The sequence below is a fragment of the Humulus lupulus genome, chromosome 3 (genome assembly GCF_963169125.1).
Source record: "Humulus lupulus chromosome 3, drHumLupu1.1, whole genome shotgun sequence".
NCBI lineage: Eukaryota > Viridiplantae > Streptophyta > Magnoliopsida > Rosales > Cannabaceae > Humulus > Humulus lupulus.
This window is the reverse complement of record NC_084795.1, coordinates 170120562-170145273: the sequence shown is the minus strand read 5'-3', so window position 1 is coordinate 170145273 and position 24712 is coordinate 170120562.

Here is a 24712-nt window from a genome sequence, read left to right as displayed (position 1 = left end):
TATGTATTTTTTTGGGTTATGTGATTAAGATATGTTGCTTCACTAATTGAAGGTGTGGCCAGAGGATGCAGTTGGCAGCATATATTATTAATTGCTTTTTTGCTTGTTTATTTCTGTTATTGGTAATATAATGAAATAAGTGCATATATATATAGTGTGTGATGAATGAGTCCAGCAATCTCTATTTCTGTTTGGGTAAATATATATTTATATATTATTAATTGCTTCTTTGCTTGTTTATTTCTGTTATTGGTAATATAATGAATCAAGTGCATATATATATATATAGTATGACGAATGAGTCCAGCAATCTCTATTTCTGTTTGGGTACAGGGCTTATGGATTGGTTTGATATGTGGTCTATCATGCCAAGCAACCACACTCATGTATTAGGGCCTTTAAACATATTAAGTGTACTATAATAACTTTAAAAAGATACATAAATTGATTTATATCTTAAAATAAGAAAAGTGTTGAGTTACATTTGATTTGGTTTCAATACATTCTGAATATTTATATATATAAATATGTGTGCTCTTTCTAATTTTTTTTGGGTTTTGTAGGTATTGATTTATGATTGCTTATGAAGACATAAGTGCTTCTACAATCCTTATTGTTATAGGTATGTTTACTCTCAATATATATATATATATCTTTATATATGGATGTGTTTTCTCTGGCTTTGTTTGTTTTTCATAGACCAGGTCTTCATTGACCAATCATGTTTTTGGGTCTGGTTTGAGCATTTAAAACTCTGTTTCTTTATGCATATTCTCTTTCTATGGTTTTGTGAAGTTTGATCAAAATAACTAAGAAAGTTTCTCTATCATAAAACTCTGCTTCTTTATGCATATTATGTTCCTATGCTTTTGTTTATAGTATCATGTTTTTTTCCCACTCTTTCTTTTTTCACAAAAGTTATGCTTTAAATGCTTAAAAGCATGTTCAGCGTGAGTTTTCTATTTTATCTATAACATGATGTTTACATATTTTTATGAATAAAAGGTTCGTCCAATCAAGATCATTAGTATATGGTCATCATCAAGTTCTTATTCGGTCCATGTTATGATACTAGTATTGTTGCTTTAATGAGCAGGAGCATAACTAGGTAAAGAATGACCATTAATTTATTGCAATATTAAAAAAATAATATATGAGTTTTAATGTAGTTTTCTAATTTATAGAGATTACAAATACTGATTAGATTATATGGTTTTGTTGTTTTCAATAAGGTTGTTATACTAATGAACGAAGTAGAGTCCATATTCATAAATCACTTTTCCAACAATGATAGAAAAAGACAATGAAGTTTTTGAGGCCACATTTGTACAGAGATTCTCACATGGTCACTATTTTTGTTGGTAAATAATTTGACTAATTTCTAGCTTCTCTCTATATATTTCTTCTTTATTAATAAATACAATAATTCTATATATTTATATATATGTATCTTCCTTATTAATAAAGACAACAACAAAGGAAAATCAAACATTTTGACCTTTTAATCATTCTATTTTATGTTCATTATATGACCTAATACAAAGTTTCTACACATTGTGAACCCTTTTCTTCTAATGGTTGGTCCAATAAGTCAATAAAATATAAAAATGTGGCACTACTACAATAAAAAAAACTTTTCCAACCATAGAAAGTATAGCATTATAGTTTATTGAAAAAAATTATGAAACCAACAAAACCACATATTTTGACACAAAATCACTTCACATTCTTAATGTAATAATCATGAAACCAACAAAACCAAGTGACAAGTGACTACCACTAGTTTTCACTTGCTTAATTTGTTTCGGTAATTTCGAACATGACATTTATATACATGTATGTATATATAGAGAGAGAGAAAGAAAGAAAGAGAGTTTTGCTCAATTTGGCAAAAAGAATGGAAATGAAAAGTTAAATTAAAAAACAGAATGATGATATTTCAAGGTAGAGGAATGATATAATAAGCTGGATAATATCAATTGTTTCTTTATAATTATTGTCCTATTTTTCTGTATTTGTTTCTGATCTTAAAGAATTGATTGATAAAAATATAGTTACAATGGTTCCCATGAAACAAAGCTTATTGTTCATGTTTATAAATTAACATTTTTTCGGTTTCTCCAATATGCATGGTTTGATGATCTTTTACATATATAGGCTTTCAATTATTGAATTGCTAATGTAAAATTATTTTATATTAAGGGTAGAAAAAATATGCATCAGATTTACCCTTTTTGGGGAAAAAGCATGCATTTAGATTTAATTTTTCAATGCCAATAGTGTTTTTTTAAAGGTGCAATATTTCATTCACGAAGGCATTTCATTAATTGTATATGTGTAGCATTTTCAAAGTCTTCAAATGCATAGTATGTACTTTTAGAAAATGTGTAGATCACAAAGACTAGTATAATAGTGTATTCTTAATCATAATATATCATTAATCTTAGTCCAAGTACACCAAGTGTAATGCCACATCGTGATATTAGATTTATTATGATATATTTGGGCTTTTATGCTACTTCTTTATCATCGATGTGAATATTCATTATGAGTAGTATTATAGCAACATTTTAATATTTTGACTGTATTATTCTTGTTTAGAAATCTAAGGTCTTGCCCATTTTAATATGCTTTCAAGTTTTAGTTTGTTAGTTCCATGTTTTCTTCCATTATTGCTTGAAATATTATGTCTACTTTATTTTATTTTTCCTCCTTTGATTTGTTACGTGTTTTTTTGTAATTGCTAAAAACAATCTTGATAACACACTTGAGCATGTTGATTTTCTTTCCAGGGATGGAGTGAGTGATTCACAATTCAATCAAGTTTTGAACATTGAGTTGGATCAAGTTATTCAAGTTGTGGACAATCCATGAATGGATGACTTAATTATTTTACTTTTTATGTCTTCAATTTGATCAATTTTTAACCAATTCAGGATTTGATATATCATTTGAACTTTATTTTTAGCTGTAATTTATTGTATTGATTATCCTGTCTCTTTTGTGTGAGTATTCTAACCCTATTGTTTCTAACTAATACTGTATTAAGCTCTTGGATTTTTTCTGCACTAATTTATGTATGCAGTCTTTTCTGCAAAGGACACGACTAATGGTAGTCTCATTAAAAGGAAAAAAAAAATTCATCTCTACCAATTTGTGAATAAACTTGTATATGTAATTGACATTAGATTGGCGGATACTTGAATTGGATCAAGTAGAGAAGCAGTATACTAAAATATAAATATATTTACTGATTTCTAGTTACTTTACTGTAGGGTCTACTTCTAAAGCGCACTAAGATGGTACCACTTGATAATTTTTTACTTGTTTCTTTGCCATGCATTTTTATTTTGAATTTTCTTTATAAAACTATTTTTTCTAAGCTAATATGGAAACACAAGACTACTTGGTTTAGTTCTTTGTTGCAACTATCTTTTTTTTTACCATTTACTAAGGTCTGCAATGTTCTTTTGGATCTTCTTGTGTTTTGTTCAATCATTTAGCTTTTGTCTATCTTAAAAGTAATATAGTTCTTATGCCATTTTTCCTTTTGGATTTTTTTTTATATAAAAAAATTCTTATTTTCAATGGAATCATATTATTATTTGACCCCAAGGCCCTGCAAAGCATGGATAAAACGCTTCTAGATTTGTTAAAGTAATCATTTTTATGGGAATAGTCTACTAGTACTTTTAGCTTTATAATTGTCAACAATTGATTATTAACAAAAATAAAATTAATCTGCCAACCACTAAGTGAAGCTTAAGAAGAGTGTAGCTACACCTACATCCACTAAGTTAATACAAATTGGACTAACTCAAATTACCAAACATATCGCAAGTGTAGTGCTAGAGCATCTCAGTATTTTTTACAACAAAAAGTTTCAACACAATTTGAAAATTAGGTTAGATAGAAAGCACGTATGTTTCTCTAAAACTCAACAGAAAGGTTTTCAATAATGGTAAATTTTCTTATATGCTTATAATTATAAGCTTCTAATGATAAGAAGATGTTAGCTTATAATTCTAGATAAAATCTGACATCATTTCTCATATAAAAGCTTACCTAACCATCTATCAATACCAAGTAAAAAAATTCAAACAACAGACAATAAGTTTTCATCCTTATATCAATGCAACACAAACAAATTTTCCAGAGCCTACTTCTCTAAGACACACAAGTTTTCAACCTTCTGTTATCACACAGCACACAATTTTAATCTCAAAACCTACTTCTCTATGAATGAATATTTAAGATATTCAAACTCCTCTAACATTTGTATGATATTAATAAAAGAGTTAAGAGAACATACTTCCGTACCTCTTGCTATTAATAATCAAGTTAATTAACTTTGCTCCTTGCCAATTCGATCAACAACCAAAGGAATATAATCAATACCTAAAAGATTAATACAAAATTAAAATTAAATGATAAAATAAAACCATAAAATTCATGAAATTACTTGTTACGAGTCTTAAAATCATAAACTATATTCATTAATGGTACAAACTTAACATAAAGAAACATATTCCAACTAAAATGTCCAAAAAAATCATCATTTTCATAATCACCATCATTTCCGCTCATTCTATCTTAAATTCAGCTACTAAAATACTAAAATAAACATTATTTCAGCAACTTAATACTAATAACACTGCTGCTCTACTAAATTATGGTAGCCAAATAATTTAGTTGCTAATTCTAAAATAATAAGACTAATTAATTCTACTACCAAAATTATTAGTAGCTAATTTATTATTTTAGCTACCAATTTTCTTTTGGTAGCACAGAATAAACATTTACCTACTAATTTTTTGGTAGCTAAAAATAAAGTTTCAATCATTTTATTTTGCAAAATTTAGCTACTAATGATTGGTTTAAATTTTCATAGGATGACACAGATGAATAAAATTAAAAGTAAGTTTATACACAGGTGATTAGTTTATACAACATTTTACAAAATATTTTCTTGAATCCAATATATTTAATTCAAAACAACCAATGAATAAAATTAAAAGATAAGCTCCCGTTGAAAAGCTCCTCAATCTACACCTGTTAGCAATTATAATCAGTTTCAACGGATTCATAACCTCAGTAGAAAGGCCAAAATTAATATTCTATATTCATATATATGTATATTTAAATTTAATGAAATCATCTTTCAATACTCAAAAATTACACTTGTGGTTTAGGTTTACTAATAAACAAGAAAAATGGTACAAATCTAAGTATAAATGGTTGATATTATGATTTATCATTTAAAACTTATTAGGATAACAAAGTCCAACAATCCACTTATTAACAATGAAATATTAACCAATCCAAACTTTACAACCTTAGCTCATTTAGAATTTTTTTATATTAAAAAAAATCTAAAGTCAGGAATACTGATTTATTGCTAGAGTCAATAACTTCTATTTCCCTACCAATCACTCTATATAGCCCAAACCAATATTAATACATGATTTGTCTTATTTAGATCAACCATGACCAAGCTATGCAAGCTTGCAACAAAAGAATATGAATATGGTTATTTTGTCTGTTCTTCCTAACTGTTTCGCACACATAGATTTAGTGATTGGGACAGCTTTACATTGTTATTTTGAAAGATTAAATAAAATCCCATATGAATGCGGAATAAAATTGTATAGGATAGGATCATCATAAATTTAAGGCCAAAAATATATTTACCTCCAGTCATTAATGTACTCACACAATGCACACAATGCTTATATGTGCAAAAATAAAAGCAAATGATAGTGAATATTAAACCTTCTTGGGTATATAATCTAGAGAGCATAGAATACAAGTTTCAAGATAAGTTACAAAAGTAGAGTCAAGAAACAAATAGTAAACAAAAAAAGTGAGTGAAAGACACCCACTATATATATATATATAGAAAAATTAACATACAAGGATTATATTACAAAAGATTATGGAAATCAGCAAAATAATAATGGACATTGAACATTAAATTTTGAATGAGTTCTAGAAGTTGAAAATTTGGATGAGAAAGTCAGAGCAATGATCATCTAAGAGAAAGAGGAGGAAACTATAATCTAAAATACAAATACTAATTAATAATCTCATTCTCTCTAAGTTCTCAAGATCACTCAAAAAAAATACACAACTGAACAACAAAACATAAACTGATTTTCATCCCAATCCAAGTTGAATATTGCTACAAACAAATTGTTCAAAACTATCTCTTTTTCAAGTTCCTCTACCAGAATTAGATACTATATGACCAAACCAAAACAACACTCAATATTGATAACCTTATACTAACAAGTCTATGCTCCTTTCTGCCTCAATTCAATATATGACATATCATATTTGACAACCACTGTAAACTTTGATAACCTTATACTAACAAGAATTTATCTTCTTATCTCTTCTATATACTAATGTAAACTTTTTAAGCTGGTGACAACCACTGTCTTAAGCGTGCATACCACTGTCTCTAACCATCTCAGCAAGCATACCATTGTCTCTAGCGTGCATACAATATAGCTAAGACTGTGTTTAAGCAGAATACCAAAAAGGATAAGTAATTTTCAAGCTATGAGTGCTAAGAGAAGTTTGGCTCAAAAGGAGACTGAATATATACACATTGCATCTTTTTATGTCAACATATTTCTTTTAATTTTAACAAGATTGAAATAGAAAGTTAGCAAAAACAAAAGGACAAACCCTATTGAGTCTTCTGAATGCTCTAAAGCCTGCCTCAACTCTGCCATTCGCTTCCTTCTAGCTCCTCAAACCAAGCCCTGAAGTGAAATTGCAACAAAATGAACATAAAACAAAGGAGGCATTTTGCCAAGAATTTAACCAAATAAAACTCCACTCTAATCATATCCCAGAAATACAAAACACATAAAACTCAACCAAAAACGTTTTAAAGTCAAAGCCCAGCAATATGCAAAATCAAAAATTAATTTTGAAAACCATAGATTTATAGATTCTATGAGATTCAAGCTGATAAATCTAACATCTACAACTAAATACTTACCTAGCTTGCTAAGACCAAAGAGAAGAACGAATTCGAGAAGCCCAACGAATGGAAATCGAAGGTTGACAGAGAGATAGAGAAAGACGAGAGAGAGAGTGAGGAGTTTGGAGACCGTACCAAGCAGAAGAAATGGGTCTCTTCTTTGTGTCGAAATGTTGAAGGAAATGGGTCTTAGAAATGCTGATGGAAATGGGTCTCAGAAATGTTGAAGGAAAGGAAATGGGTCTCGGGTCTCAGAAATGTTGCAGGAAAGGAAATTCTCAGGTCTCAAAAATGAAAAAAAAAAAAAAAAACTAAGTGGCGGGATGGTGCAATATATTACCGCCCTTTTTCATAAAGTTGCCCAATATAATACTCTATCATAATACTTTTTTATTAGTCTTATATTCATGTGTGATGGAAAGGGGTATTTGGTGTAGTGTCAAGAATTAGAAGAATCCTTGGAATAGCGAGGTATTATCGGCATTTAGTTGAAGTGTTCTCGAGGATTGCAACACATTTGAGTAAGTTTACTCGTAAGAACCTGAAGTTTTGGTAGACTGACAGGTGTGAAAATAGTTTTCAAGAATTGAAGTGGCAGTTAATTACTGCCTCAGAAAAGTATATGGTTTACTAACGTTTCGAAACAGACTGGGAAGGTGATTACTTATGCCTCACAATAGTTACAGAAATATAAACAGTGATTTCCTACTCACGACTAGAGCTGACAACACTGATATTCGCACTTAAGGTTCAGTGACACCATTTATATGGGGGAGAAGCGTGGGATATACATGGACATAAGAGTTAAAGTATTTTGTTATCCAGAAATATTGGTTAAATTGGTGAAGGATTATGATTGGGAATTCCTTTATCATTTAGGGCAAACCAATATGGTGGCTAGTACCTTATGTCGGAAGGGTTCGGGCCAAGTGGATAGTTTGAAATAGATCACAATAAAGTTAGCTAAGGAGAGTATCAGTGTTGGTATAGATTTTGTGGCTGATAAGCTAGCAAATAGAACCCCCTCAGTCTACTCTTATTGATAAAATTACAAGGAAATGTAAAGAAGTGATCCACGATTGGTGAGGCATAGAGAGGAGGTCTTAGCTAGAGTGGCCAGGACTTTACTATTTATGATATGATATGTGTTCCGATGGATGATGGTATTATGAAAGAAATTATGTATGAGTTTCATACCTCTCCATACTTGTTACATCCAGATACCACGAAGATGTGTCATGATTTGAAATCTTTATATTGGTGGTCAGGGATGAAGAAAGACGTATTCGAATATGTGGTTAAGTGCCTAACTTGTCAGCAAGTGAATGATGAATACCAGAGGCTAGCAAGGTTATTTTGAGCACCCCGGAATGGAAATTGGAGAATAACACTATGGATTCTAGAGAATGAACTTATAGGATGGTGGGACGACATGACTTGGTATGGGTGATCGTGGATTGATATACTAAGTCGGTGCACTTTTTACTTGTACAAACGAATTACAGTGTAAAACAGTATGCTATGTTATATGTGCAGGGAGATTGTACGTCTCCATGGGACACCAAAGTTTATAGTGTCAGATTGTGATCTTATATTTTTGTTTTTATTTCATAGTTTTGGGAAGGCCTGTAGGAGGCGATGAGTACAAAGTTGAAACTTAGTACATATATCATCCTCAAACACATGGGTAATCTGATAGGGCAATTTAGATATTAAAAGACATGCTTTGGGCATGTGTATTGGACTTCGAGGGATCAAGGAGTAGATACCTTTTGTTGATCAAGTTTTTCCAACAGTAATGGTTATCCATCAACAACCAGAGTGGCTCTATATAAGATATTGTTGGATAAGAAGTGTAGATCACCCATTTCTAGGGATGAAATGGGATAAATGAAGTATCTTGGTTCTAAAACGATTCAGATGACCAATAAAGTTATTGGGAAATGTTAGAGCAAGAGTGCTCACTTCACAAAAAGGATAAAAAAGCTACGAAGATCCAAATATAGGAACGTGGAGTTCTAGGATTGGGGATTTTGTGTTTCATCGAGTTTCACAGATGAAAGAGATAAAATAATTTTGAAAGAAAAGGAAATGAAGCCCTTGGTTTGTTGGACCTTTGAGAACCTGGAAAGAATTAGGCAAGTGGCCTACAGATTAGCCTTGCCCCAGCACTGGCCAGGGGTCTCTAGGGTGTTTCGAGTATCGATGCTAAGGACAGATGTGTCGAATACTACACAACGGGAGTTATCTGTGAAGAGAAGCCCCTAGAGATTCTGGATAGAAAGAATAAAGTTTTACGGAATAAGACTTTCACAATAGAGAAAGTGTTATAAAGAAGTGGCAAAGTAGAGAAAGAGACTCTGAAGTTAAAGTCAGATGTGTGGGACCAATATCCCGAGATGTTATGGTAAATTTCGAGGACGAAATTTGGGATAGTTGTAACGTCCCAAAAAAACTCATAATAATATTTAAGGCTTGGATTAGTGTGCCGGGAGGGCATGTGGAGAAAATATGTGGATTATATTAATAAATAATTGAGTATGCATGATTATGTGTATTAAATATGCATAAAGACTCGCTTTTGTTAAAAATGGGCATTTTCGTAATTTTAACTCATTGAGGGTATAATAGTAATTTTACGTGCTATGTCCTTGAGATCACATTATTATGTGGATATATTTGTGATATTCGACATGAGATGATCATATTGAGCAATTTAGAGGAAAAGTCACAACGGTAATTTATACCTAGCTCGGGGTGAGCCGGGGGGGTATTTTGGTAATTTTGTGTATTATGGGAAAATGTTTGGGTTATGAAATATTTTGAGGAAAATATTGGTATTTGGATGATTAGTTGGTTAATTGGGAATTATATTTATAACTTGATGTTTAGTGAAGAATTTAATGTAGAATGACCCAAGTTCCCTTGGGGGTTAGTCTTGAGGATAGGTAAGAATAAGGGCAAAGTTGTCTTTGACCGTGGAAATAGGAAAATGTGGTTAAGTGCTGGCAGCCTATTCTCTTGCACGTTTGGGAGTTTTGCTTCTTCATTTTGGGAGTTATCTTGAAGCATAAAATACAAGCCAAAAGCTTTGGAAACAAGGAGCTAACTTTTAGAAATTCTTGGGGATTTTGGAAGGAATTGAGCATCATGTTTGGAATTAGCAACTGCTAGGGGATCATCTTTTTGTACATAATTCAAACTTACAACTGAGAGGAAATTTTCTTTGGTTGTTCTTCTTTTCTTTTGGTGCTCTTGAATTTTGGAGATTCTGATTTTGAATCTTAAGTTTAGGGTGATTTCAGAAAGTTTAGCTTGATGTTTTGAGGATTGGAAATTGTTTATAACTTGTTTAGAAGTTCATTTGTTGATAAGTTCTGTGAAATTAGTTGTGATTTTTGGATTTAAGGGTTTAAGTTGAGTTTGAAACTCAACAATGGAAAATTTTAGTATTTTGGTGTTTTTGGTGTCTTGATGATGTTTTGATATTGTTTTGGGGTTGTAATATTGGTTTGTGGTTCGTTTGGTACTTGAAATATGCTGGAAATACCTATTTGGGTTGAGTTTTCGTAGGGGAAAGTCGTGGGTTCGAATGGGGAAGAACACCATGATTTCTGGGTTTATTTTGGGTTTTTGGGACTTATTGCAACCGCGCTAGTGCACCAGAATGAATAGGATATTGAATTTGATTTTGGATTTTGAGACTAGTGGCACGACAGCGCAAGTGCCCCAGAAACTCTAAAATTTCTATGGGCGCGACCGCACCAAGTGCCCCGAAACATGGAATTTCTGAATTTTGGGAATAAGGCTCGGGGTTATGAGCATCTGTCTTGGGGGCTCGAGGGACATTTTTAATACCTTGTTAATGAGAGTTGGTCGTTCAAAGGGTTAAAGTTTAGATTGGTACTCAGGATCTGAGTTTAATCCCTAATGAGTGCTTCATTTACATTGTGATTAGGGTTTCTGCAAGGCTCGGGACAAGGAACGTACTCGGGGTTGTACCATTATTTACTGAGGACTCTGGTAAGAAAACTGACATATGCACACACAGAGATTGGTTGTTATGTATACTAGCATTGAATTATCTGTGAATGATTGGTGCAATGGAGATTTAGCCATTGTGTGTAATGTGGGTGAGTCGGCCATTGTTCATAACATGGCCATGAAGGCTAGTTTAGTTTGAGGGTGAAATCCCCACTCGCCCGGCATGGATCGTAGGCTTGGCGCCGATGTACGCACCTTGCTCGGTTGGGTCGTTCAACAAGGTTGTTTTCCTAGGTCGTGTAAATGATTCATGTGATTGAAATAAATATACTTGTGAACTGTGAAACGTGTTTGCGATTTATATGATTGGAATAAATGAATTTTGTATATGTGAAGCATGTGTTTATTGCTTATAAATAATTGGATTATTATTATGCCATGTGGTGTTTTCTTGAGGGGCCCTTGGCTACGGATGCCCTATGGTGCAGGTAAAGGGCAAGCAAGAGTTGGATCAGCCATGAGTTGGAGGGCTTTGGAGCGGCGTGTACATATTCGGTCTGCTTGGCCATCACGGTCAAGTTATGTTGAGGAACTTAGACCATTAGTTTGGTTTTGCTGCTTAGGTCGACTATTTTTGTAATGTTGAATATAACTATCTTTTGTTTATAAACTTTTGGGATCCTTTGTATATATTCAAACATTTTAATGAAAAGTTTAATTTTATTGACCAAAATTTTTAGCACCTAAACCATTGTTTAATTTTAACTACACTTTTGAGTCCAAATGTCTCACTTATCAAGTTAAGCACTATTTTAAACACATAGTGTAACGGTCCTGGATTAGTAGGATATTATAGGTTTGACATAATTGAATCCATTTCATCATTAATTGCCTCCTTCCAAAATGTGGATGTAAAGTCCAAGAACTTTACTTAGCTAAGTTAGATAGTAGTATAATAGTAATAGTAGTATTATTGTTATAACTGTGGATTTTTGGTTCAGACCGGGATTTATTTGGACACTCATAGTAGTACTTGTAGATTTTCTAAGTTTAACCTATAGTTTAAGAATATTAATTTTAACCTAAGGTTTGATTAATATGACTGATATTGAGGGTAATATTTATTATATTATAAGGTTTAGATAAGAACCAATTTGATAATAGCACATGTTATGTATGGGTTATTAATGATTAAGTATTTTGAGGATTAAATTTATTAAGGGTAAAATTTGAATGCTCTAAGGTCAGTCAGCAGCTTTGAAAACGTAAAAGGGCTTTGTCAAGGCTATTTACTCAATTCAAATTAAGCTAAAAATGTGTAATTTCGTGTTTAAATAATCAGCGTATGCCGATATATCGCAGCTATAGGGGGCGATATATCGCAGCACGAAGATACGAAAAACCCGAAACGATGCACGATTGCCTCGGGCATACTGGCCCAGGCGATATATCGCCTACAGGGGGCGATATATCGCCCCTCTCAGCATAATTTGAAAGTTTTTGAAATCGTTTTCCATTCAAACCTTCAACCTCTTGATAAGTCCAGCACCTTTCTGAACGAGTCTTCAGCCTCTGCTAAACGATAATTCAAATTATTTTCACTTAAAAAGCTATATTTTTATTCAAGTTAAATGAGATCTTTTCATTCCTAAACTCTATAAATAGGACCTAGTACCCAGCCATTTATTCATCTATTGCTCTAAGTTCAGAGGCTGCAAGTTGCTAGGTGAGTGTGAGAGTGTAAACACTTGGGTTGGGAATCATAAGCTTATCAAACACTTGGGAAGTAAGGTTTTATAGCATTTCAGTTCAAGGTTTAGATTGGTCTTATAAGTCTTCAAGGTATTTCCACACTCTAGTTCATTGGTATTATTTTATTTAAGTTCTCATAGTCTTCTACTCAGCCTTCTAACCTTATTCTTTATGTTGGTTAGGAAATCTAAGAACTTGCACATAAGTTTTTGGTAAGTATATTCTCAATGGAATAGTCCTCCCATTCCTTTCATTTCTTTTCTTCAAAGTACTCACTCTGTTACAAATGGTTTTTAGGAGTGCTCCGAAGTCCCAACTCTGTCCTCATATCCCGGTAATTTTGGTAAGGAAAATAGGATAGAATTTCTATGTTATATGTTTTTTATATGTTATCTTATGATTTTTATGTTATGAAATATGTTATGTTAAGTATGTTTGTAGGCTTGGGCATATGACCTATATGACTAACAAGCCCCAAATAGATTATGGGCATATGACTTGCTTAGCTAGCAAGACCCCACTAATCTAATGGGCATATGACTTGTTTAGTCTATGGGACCCCAAGTAATAATGGTCATTATAGTATGTATGTGACATAAGTGTTATAGTATGTTTTATGTTACCTTATGAATTTTATGTGTATGATTATGTGTTAGATTTTCCTTGCTGGGCATTAGGCTCACTCCTTTTTGTTTATATGTGCAGGAAAATAGTCTTAGAGGCGGGAAAGATTCTTAGAAGCTTGGGGAATGTGTATTGAGGCGGAATGGATTCAAGGAGTCGAGAGTTTCAGTTTTGAGGATGTAGTTTTGTTCTTATGGTTTTTATATGTATTTTTCCGCGTTTTATTATGTAATCTCTTTTTAATTACCATTATGTTATGTTTTGTTTTTAAAACAATGGGATCCCATATCCTGCTTTGAGTTTATGTAAGTTTTAACATTGGTTTTACAAGTTTTAAATAAAGTATGATTATTTCACTTGTAAGTATTATTAGGGATTAGTGTCTATGCTTAAGTTTTCATTAATGGTCCATAGTCTAGAGTAGTTGGGTCATTACAGTGGAGTCCCTTGAGGAAATTGCTTCTTCGAAAGTTTTAGGAGCATTCTCTATTTGAAGTACTATTGTATATTGCCAAGTCACTTCGTCATTATTACCTTCAACAAGGTATTGTGTCTCTATTTGAGAACACTTCTCACTTGATCCCAAGTCTTTGAAACTTTGGCTCCTTCTAGGAAATTGAGATGGCTCACCAACCATTTTAGGAGTCTCCTCTTAAGGCTCTCTAATTTGAGTTGGTTCTATTAATTTGCTGTCATCGCATGACATGTTCTCAAATAACTCAACCTGTCTTGATTCAATTATCACATTAGACTCCAAGTCTAATAATCTATAAGCTTTGCGATTTTGGGCATAACCCACAAATGCACATCTTATAGCCCTTGGACCCAACTTGGTCCTTTTGGGATCGATGCAATAAGCAAGACAACCCCACACTTTTAGATAACAAATGTTTGGTTTTTGTCCTTTCCATAACTCATATGGAGAGATATTGTTTTTCTTCATCGGAATACGATTTAAAATATGACAAGCGGATAGCAAGGTTTCACCTCACAAACTAAAACTCAATTTTGAATGTAATAGCATAGCATTAATCATCTCAAGAAATATTCTATTTTTCATTTCCGCTATACCATTTTGTTGTTGAATATAAGGGGTTGTACATTCATGTCTTATTTCATGCTCTTCACAAAACAAGTTGAAATCATTTGAAAAATATTCACCACCCCTATCACTTTTAAGCACTTTAATTTTCCTTTCCAATTGATTTTCAACTTCCGCTTTATATGTTTTAAACACATTAAATGCTTCATATTTATTGTTAATCAAATATACATATATGAACCTAGAGAAATATTCTATGAAAGTAATAAAATATCTACTTCCTCCTCTAGTCAACATTCTATTTAGTTCACATAAGTCACTATGTATCAAATCTAACAACTTAGAGTTTCTTTCAACACTTGGAAAGTATTTATTTACCATCTTAGATTTAACACATAAGTCACATTTATCATTCTCAACATTATCACAATCACTCAATCCACATTTAATTGGTCTTGTAATTGTGCTAAATCCTCTTTGTGCAAGTCTAACATGCCACAAATTAATATAATTTGAGCCATGCATATAACAAGAAGAAGAGTAAGCTTTATTGTTCACATTGTGAATAGAAGTACAACCCTTTCCCATAAATACATTCCTCTTTGACAAAGTAAGCTTGCCAGAATCTATCACAACTGTGATTCCTAGTTTTCCAAGAAAATTACTACTCACAAGGTTTCTACTCATTTCCGGTACATACAAAACATTGGTGAGTAAATCCTTCTTGGTGGACGTGAAGAACAAATCAATAGTCCACCTTCCTTCAACCTTGGACCTTTTCTCATTGCCCATTTGTATCTCATCCCCTTCCTTTTAAGATGCAAAGGTCTTGAAAAGAGATCCATCATTGGTGACATGAATGGTGGCATAAGTATCATTCCACCACCAATTCACCTTTCCATGGATGGAATTTACTTCGCTTAGTGTTGTCGCTAGCTCCTCTTCGGTTAAGTTGACTCTTGCCTCATTGTTATGGTTCCTCTTGAACCTACAATCTCTAGCAAAGTGGTCATTATTTCCACACACACAAAGCAAGGTCCCTTGGATCTTTTGAATTGTCCCTCATTCTTCTTGGGCCCTAAGGGTTTTTTACCCTTGCCCTTGTTCTTTCCAATTCCTTTGCCCTTGTTAAGAGGATTGGCCACCAAATTGGCCTTTGAAGTCTCTCCATTAGACTCCTCCTCGTTCTTATCTCTAGAACGAGATTCCTCCTCAATCCTTAAGTGTTTGATAACTTCCTCCAATGAAATCTCCTCATCCTTATGGGGATTGGCTTCCTATAGCCCCTCCACAATGGAGGCATGATAAGATTATTTTTGTATTAATATTTGACAAGTTTTTCCATGCTTGGATGGTGTTATGATAACATTGCTTTAATAGTTTTAACTTAGTTTCGTGAGTCTACAACATATTTTCTACATTGCATTTTATGATGATAAATCTAACGTTTTGATGCCAATTGTAGTTTATGAATCATAGGTTGAAAAAATACTCGATGAGATGAGGTTAAAATGAATTTTTAGGAGCATTCTAGGCTTTCGAGGTTAAAGTGTTGAAGTGGTGGCAGCATACAAGCTCTCTAAGTTCGAGAATTAAAGAAATTGAAGCTAGGTCGCGACCCATAAAATTTAGGTCGTAACACTTTAATTGGAATTGACATTATAGATTGCATGTTCCAGTCGAGCCGCTGCGCAGAAAAAGTAGGTCGTTGCCTACTGTGTAGAAAAGTGAAGTTAGGCCGCTGCCCATATTCTTCAAGTCACGCCCTGCGTGACTAGTTTTGTCTATATTCTGTTTTAGGATGAGGCACGCAGAAATTAAGGTCGCGGCCTGCGACGCTGTTTTCAAATTTTTAATTAGATTTTAAATGTAATTTAAAAGGGACTATAAAATATTTTTAGGGTTAATTTGAGATGAAGTTTTATTATGGTTTTTTGAGAGAAAATGACTCAGATTGGGTTGCAGAGAAGACTACAACACTATTGTTCATCAATCTAGTTTCTTTTCTTCCCTTAATCTCTTTAATTTTAATTATAATTATGTTTGTGATTATGATTACTATTATGGAGTAAGTTCTTTTTAGGATAAGGGTTAATTTAAAACCCAAGACATGAATTCTTGATTGTTGATAATGAGTATTATTCTTTAATTTCTCTCAATATTAAACTGTTTCTATTTTTCCAATTGAATGTTATGAATTTTGTGATTTCTTGTTAGGTGGTCAACTAATTAAGGTTTTACATTGTACAATTGTCATCTTAGAATCTACTCACCTAATAGTTTAGGATTCTAAGTGTATGTGATAAATTGCAATTGATAGTAATGTCAAAAGAATTGTTGATTTTGATGAAAAATAGAACCTAGGTTAAATGAATTATATTCTTCATTAATTTATTGCCTAGATTAACTTGTCTCCATAGGATTTAATGTTGTACCTAAGTTAAATAGATTGTATGCTTCATAGATTTATTGATTGGCTAAAAGAGTTCATTATTGAGCGCTTCGCCTTGATTACTTGTAATAGGGAGATTGGGATAATTGTCTGCTTCAGTGTTATTGCGGGGTTAATAGTTTAATTGAGAAATTGGAATAATATTTACTATTAGCAATTGGGAATGATTGTTGAGGGTGGAGATTAACCTTTAACTATTTCTTAATATCGTAATATCAATCTTTATTTGCTTTCTAGTTTATGTTATTTAATTTTGAGTTAGAAATCTAAATCCCCCTTTTAAGTCTTAGTGCTAATTATTGAATAATAAAGTGAACGATATTCATCGTTGGTTCGACCTGTGCTTGCTATTATACTAAAACAATTGGAAGTATTGAAAGAAAAATAATTGTTAATTTTGTTGTGGTATACGGCACGCATCAAATTTTTGGCGTCGTTGCCAAGGACTATTGTAAGATTTTTTTATTATTAAATTTAATTAACTACATACTCACTAGTTTAAATTTTTTGATTGCATGTGTATATGTATGGTGACGCTGCTCAAGAAACCAATATCTTGAGACATCGTCGTCCTGCTCTTCAAGAACTATCACTGACAATCCACTTTTTCAACCTTCAAAGAAAGTCATACCAGTACAAATACCATTACCATCTATTGACGATTTTGACTCTAAAACATTAGTTAAGTCTCAGATGGCTCAGGAAAGGACATTGAAAGAGTTGGCGGCACCGAATCTAGACCATCAACCTCTTTGTATTCAATATCCGGCGTTGGACGTTAACTTTGAACTCAAGTTGGGCCTCATACATTTATTACCATCTCTCCATGGGCTACCAGGAGAGGACCCAAATAAGCACCTGACAGAGTTTCACATAGTCTGCTCTAGTGTGAAACCAGCGTTAGTAACTGAAGAGCTGATTAAATTAAGAGCTTTTCTATTTTCTTTGAAGGATGGTGCAAGACAATGGCTATATTTCCTTCCTCCTGGAACTGTTAATACCTGGAATGAAATGAAGACAATGTTCTTGGAGCGTTACTTCCCAACATCTAAGGTTGGTAGTATAAGGAAGGAAATCAGTGGCATTCGCCACAGACTGAGTAGTCATTATATGAATATTGGGAGAGATTCAAGCAATTGTGTGCCGGTTGCTTTCATCATCAGATAAGTGAACAACTTCTAATCCAATACTTTTATGAAGGATTACAACCATTGGATAGGACTATGATCGATGCAGCCAGTGGGGGGCAATAGTTGATAAGACTCCTACTGCAACCAGGAGCTTGATTTCTAATATGGCTGCCAATTCACAATAGTTTGGCATTCGCCAAGATTCTAATCCACCACCCAAATCAGTTAATGAAGTGAGCACTTCTAATGCTAATCAACTTGGTCAATAATTGGTTTAATTAACTACAGTGGTACAACAACTTGCTTTAGGCCAACAAGTGCGGCCATGTGGAATATGTCAGGGTGTAGGGTATGCTACTGATACTTGTTCTACACTATTTGAGGAAGAGACTGAGGATGCTAATGTTGTAGGTAATTTCCCTAGTCAATTACATCAGATGTACTATGAACCTTTTTCACAAACTTATAATCCTTACTGGCATGACCATCCAAACAATCATTATGGGAATCAACAACAAGTTGCTCCACAATCTACACCTGCGAGACCACCTAGTTTCACTTTTCAACAGCAGACTCAATAGAATTTTGTACCTAGACCATCACAAGCACCGTAAGCTACTTCACCACCAAGTGCCAAACCCTCTACTGAAGATTTAATCAATGCATTTGCTACAAATACTCTTCAATTTCAACAAACTACCCAAGCTTCAATCAAAAGTTTGGAGAATCAGGTGGGACAACTAACCGCATCATATAACAGGTTGGAAGCTCATTTCTCTAATAAATTGCCTTCACAACCTGAGAAAAATCCCAAGGAGAATGCTAGTGCAGTAACTTTGAGAATCGGGAAGCAATATGATTCACCTAGTCCTCTAATGCCTAGTAATTTGTCATCCAAGCCACAAGTTGATTGCTCGGTTGATGAAGATGTGCCTCCAAAGCAAACCAACCCTACACAACCAACCCCTAAGCCTACTTTTTTCACCTCGCCTCATTTCCCAAGAAAATTGAAGAAGACTAAAAAGGAAGAGGTTGACAAGGAAATTCTTAATACATTCCGCAAGGTAGAAGTGAAATTCCTCTTCTTGATGCTACTAAACAAGTGTCGTGCTATGCCAAGTTTTTGAAAGAAGTGTGCACTAATAAGCATAAGTTAAGGGGTAATGAAAAAGCAAGTGTGGGGGAGAAAGTTTATGTAGTTCTTCAAAAGAAGCTTCCACCAAAGTGTAAGGATCCTGGTACTTTTACTATCCCTTGCACTATTGGTAATAAAATAATTGAGCGTTGTATGTTGGATTTGGGAGCCTCTATAAATTTCATGCCATTCTCCATTTATGCTTCATTGAATCTCGGTCCACTTGAAGAAACAGGGGTGATTATTCAACTTGCTGATAGGTTGAATGCTTATCTCTGGAGTGTAATAGAAGATGTTTTCAAGTGAATGAATTGGTTATTCCCAGCAGATTTCTATGTGCTTGATATGGAAGATGAATCCATTCCATGCTCCACTCCAATTTTGTTGGGAAGACCATTCATGAAAACTGCAAGAACCAAGATTGATGTGCATGACGATACATTGACCATGGAATTTGACACGAAGACAATTCGATTCAACATTTTTGAGGCTATGAGGTATCCAAGTGATGTACATGTTGTTTACTCTCTTGATGTGTTGGATATCCTTTCTCAACGAGTCTTATATTTTCATAATGAAGATTGTTTGGAGGTTGCGCTGAGAGAGTATCTTGTGTTGACCGATGAAGATTTTTCTGATGAGATCATGGATGTCATAATCGCACTCAATAGTGGTTTTGACAAGACTTTTAAGAGGGTTGCATATATGGACTTACTGATTTCTAATGAGAAATTGCAACCATCAATTGTTCAAGCTCTTACACTTGAATTGAAGCCACTTCCAGAGCATCTCAGATATGTTTACTTGGGGAAGAACGAGACACTTCCAATTATAATTGCAAGAAATCTTAACCAAGTTCAAGAAGAAAAATTGATAAGAGTGCTTCGAGATTATAAAACAGCCATTGAGTGGTCTATTGCTGATATTAAGGGGATTAGCCCTTCTATGTGCATGCACCAAATTTTACGTGAAGAAGGGTCTAAACCAACACGTGAGGCACAGCGGAGATTAAATCCACCTATGATAGAGGTTGTGAAAAAGGAGATACCGAAACTCCTTAGTGTGGGTATTATTTACCAAATTTCAGATAGTCAATGGGTGAGTTCAGTTTAAGTAGTACTAAAGAAGTTTGGAATCACAGTGGTAAAGAACGAAGAAAACGAGTTGGTGCTAACAAGAATGCAAATCAGGTGGTGAGTTTGTATAGACTACCGCAAGTTTAATGCGGCAACTCGTAAAGATCATTTTCCATTACCTTTCATTGATCAAATGCTTGAGAGGTTAGCAAGTCATCCTTATTATTGTTTTCTTAATGGTTATTCGGGATATAATCAGATTGTTATTGCTCCTGAAGATCAAGAGAAGACAACCTTCACATGTCGTTTTGGTACATTCGCTTTCCGACGTATGCCATTTGGGTTATGTAATGCTCTTGCCACTTTTTAGCGATGTATGATGAGAAATTTTTTCTGAATACATTGAGAACATCATAGAAGTTTTTATAGATGATTTCAATGTTTATGGTTACTCATTTGATCAATGCCTCCATAATCTCACATTAGTAATCCCACGATGTATTGAAACTAACCTTGTGCTTAATTGGGAAAAATGTCATTTTATGGTAAATCAAGGTATAGTTTTGGGCCATGTAATTTCTGTTAAGGGGATAGAAGTTGATAAGGCGAAGATTGACTTAATTTGTTCTCTACCACCTCCGACAAGTGTGAAAGAAGTGTGATCATTCCTTGGGCATGCCCGATTCTATAGGAGATTTATCAAAGATTTTTCAAAAATCTCCACGCCACTATGCAACCTTCTTCAAAAATATGTCAAGTTCGAGTTTAATGAGAAGTACTCAGTGGCTTTCAATTTATTAAAGGAATCTATGACTGCAGCTCCTATAATTCTGCCACCAAATTGGGAGTTGCCTTTTGAACTCATGTGTGATGCGAGTGATTATGCTGTAGGAGCCGTTCTTGGGCAACGAGTTGACAAGCTTCCTCATGTTATATAATATGCTTTTCGTACTCTTAATGATGCTCAACTTAATTATTCCACCACTAAAAAAGAGCTCTTGGCGGTCATTTTTACCATGGAAAAGTTTCGGTCATACTTGATTGGAACTAAAGTGATTGTTTATACTGACCATGCTGCTCTTCGCTATCTATTGGCAAAGAAAGAAGACAAGCCTCGACTGATTTGATGGATTCTACTTCTTCAAGAGTTTGACTTGGAGATAAAGGACAAGAAGGGTTATGAGAATTTGGTGGTAGACCACTTGAGTCGGCTTTTTCGGAATGAAGATAATTTGACCATGGATGAAAAATTTCCCGATGAGCAACTCCTCGCCATGCAAGAAGTTATTCCTTGGTATGCCGACATTGTCAACTACCTTTCTTCAAAGGAGTTACCAAGTGATCTCACACAAGCACAATGGAATGAAATCAAGCATGATGCTCACCACTATATATGGGATAAATCTTATCTTCGAAAGCATTGTACAAATTAAATCATTCAAAGGTGTGTCCCTGAATCTGAATTTTGTTCCATCATTGCTTTTTGTTATGCGTATGCTTGTGGTGGACACATCAGACCCAAGAGGACAGCTCGTAAGATATTCGACAGTGGTTTCTGTTGGCCCATAATTTTCAAAGATTCTTATGCTTATTGTAAGGCATGTGATTGTTGTCAACGAGTTGGTAACATAACAACCAAGGATCAAATGCCTCAAACTCCTATTTAATTCTTGAGATTTTTTATGTTTAGGTTATGGATTTCATGGTCATCATCTTTTGTCTATGAATACATTCTTTTGGCAATGGACTACGTGTCAAAGTGGGTAGAAATAATTATACTTAGTGATCGAGGCACTATAGCGTCTCGGAACTTTACATAGCTAGATAGTAGTAGTAGTAGTAGTAGTAGCTTGTAGTATTTTAGTTTTCGTGATTATTGGTTCAAGCATGGATTTAGTTGGAAACTCATAGAAATAGCTATGAATTTTATAAGTTTAACATATAGTTTAGAAATATCAATTTTAACATAAGGTTTGATTAATATAGCTGGTCCTAGAAATGATATTTATTATAATCTTAGGTTTAGATAGAATAATTAAGAGCATGACACATGTCACGTGCATGTTTATTATGGATTTTATATGAATAAATTAATAAAGGATAGATCTAGAAGGTCTAGAACCTTCCAACAGCTGTTAGGATCACATTTTATTCAGTCAAAGTTGTTTTAACAAACTTCAAGTGTGCAAAAATGTGTTAAAAATATCAGCGTATGTCGATATATCGTAGCTATAACGGCTGATATATCGCTTATGGGTGATAGGAAAAACACGTCAACTTCGTACAAACGAAACCATGGAGGCTCAGGAAATAGCGGCAGGTGATATATCGCCTATAGGGGGCAATATATCGGCTCCCTTTGGCTTATTTGAAATTCTATGGAATTCAAGCTAGAAACAACCCTCAACAACTTGGACTTGCTCTTGAACATTTTTGACCGAGTTATGGGCATCTCTTGAATAGGAAATTCAAATTTATTCTATTATTATTCATTTATTTATTCATTTTAAAAGGAGTTAGTTTCACTACTTGAACTCTATAAATAGGACCTCTCACTCAGCCATTTACATCATCATTCAAGCATGTTTCAGAGCCTTCAAGCATCTAAGTTCATTCTAGAGAGAAACACTAGGGTTTTGGGATTAAAAGCTTTCCAATCTAAGCTTTTCTAAAACACTTTGGAAGTAAGATAAGTGATATTTCGGTATTGAGGTGTAGATCAAAGTTCTAATCTATCCAAGGTATCCTTTATCCTCAGGTTTAGTTCATTATTAGTTCATCTTATTCTTTTCATTTTCTTCAAAATCCTAACTTGTTATAATGGCTTTTGGTTGGGTGTTTGAGTTTCTTGAAACTTAAGGTTTTTGGTAAGTTTCTATCTTGATGGTTTATATCTTCTTTTCATCTCCATTTCTTTAGAAAACTTATGGATCTTACTGTTTGGTTTTAGGAGTTTTCAATCCCGCTCTTGTCTCCAATATCCTGGTTTTCGGTAAGGAAAATAGGTTAGATTTTATGTGTTATGATTATGTTTATATGCTATGTTTATGTATGTATATATATGTATATGTTTTATGTTGTAGTCACTTGGGAAATATTGTTCCTTAGATAGAAAATAAGCAAATCCCAAGATTTTTATCATTATCGTAGACTATAGTTATGATCTAACCTATCTCGAATAGTAGCAAGATGACCTAGATGGTTTATCATATACTATATTGTGTTTAAACCTACCCTGAATAGTAGCAAGAGGACCTAGATGATTTCTATCACATACTATGGTAATGAGTTAATGGTCATTAATATTGTAGTCCTATGTTTTATGATTTACATTTTTATGTCATATGTTTTATGATTTATATTTCAGTCTTATGTTTTATGATATGTTTTAGTAGATTTTCCTTATTGGGCATTAGGCTCATTCCTTTTTATTTTAGATGGTGCAGGAAAATGAGCATGGAAGGCGGGATGGATTCATGGCAACTTTGACATGTGTATTAGGCAAGAACCTAATGAATGGACTGTTGGGAAAGATCGAGGGTGACGTTTATGATTTGGAGTCTTTTTAATTATGTATTTATGATTTTCTGCATTTAGTGTTTGAACAATTGATTAAAGGTTTTTGTTTACTTTATGATTTTATGTAATAACAATGGGATCCCGTATTTTGGATTTTCTAATAAATTTCTATTATTTTATGTATGTATTCCAAAATAGTAGTTATGCTTAGTAGTTTTTAATGGTCTGAGGTCTATAGAGTTAGTCGGGGCTTTACAGTTGGTATCAGAGCCCACGGTTCATATACGTGAAGTTCTCCTTGATACACACACAAAAGCTCCAGATCTAACCACCAATGTAAGTGTTTATGTTATGAATGTTATGTTTATATTAATAGCTAACATTTTAGTCATTATGTTTTCAGTCAAAATGAATGGAGCTTTGACCTATCATGATATCCGAGCCATTAAGGCATTAAAAGGGGTTAGAGAGCCAAGGGATACAATAGGAGTGCTAGAAAGAATCACTCAAAAATTGATCATATTTCACGAGATAGTTCACCTTCAAATCGCTAGGCAAATCATCATGAGAGCTATTGAACAATATGTCCTAGTAATTAGGCTTTTTAAGGATTTTCCTACTACAGTTTCAAAATTGGAAGAATTATGGGACACTATGGATGATGAAGATGATTTACCAGTAGCCATGAGACATTATTTTCCCATACTTAGGTTTACCTATAGGTTTGAGTTTCAATTCACTAATGAACAAAAGCATAATATCTTAATGAATATTTCCCGAGGTAGTTTCGAGTCTCATAATAATGAGGATTATGAGGAAGTAAATGATGATATGTTAGATGAAGGGTTAGATGTAGAAGATCTTGATTTTTAGAAATTTTACCCTAGATTATTATTAGTATAGTTTCTTTATTTATTTTGAATTTATGGTTGTAATAAGTGAAAATATTTTTTTCCAAAAGAATAAAGTTGTTATTTTTTAATGACATTAATGAGTTTGATTTT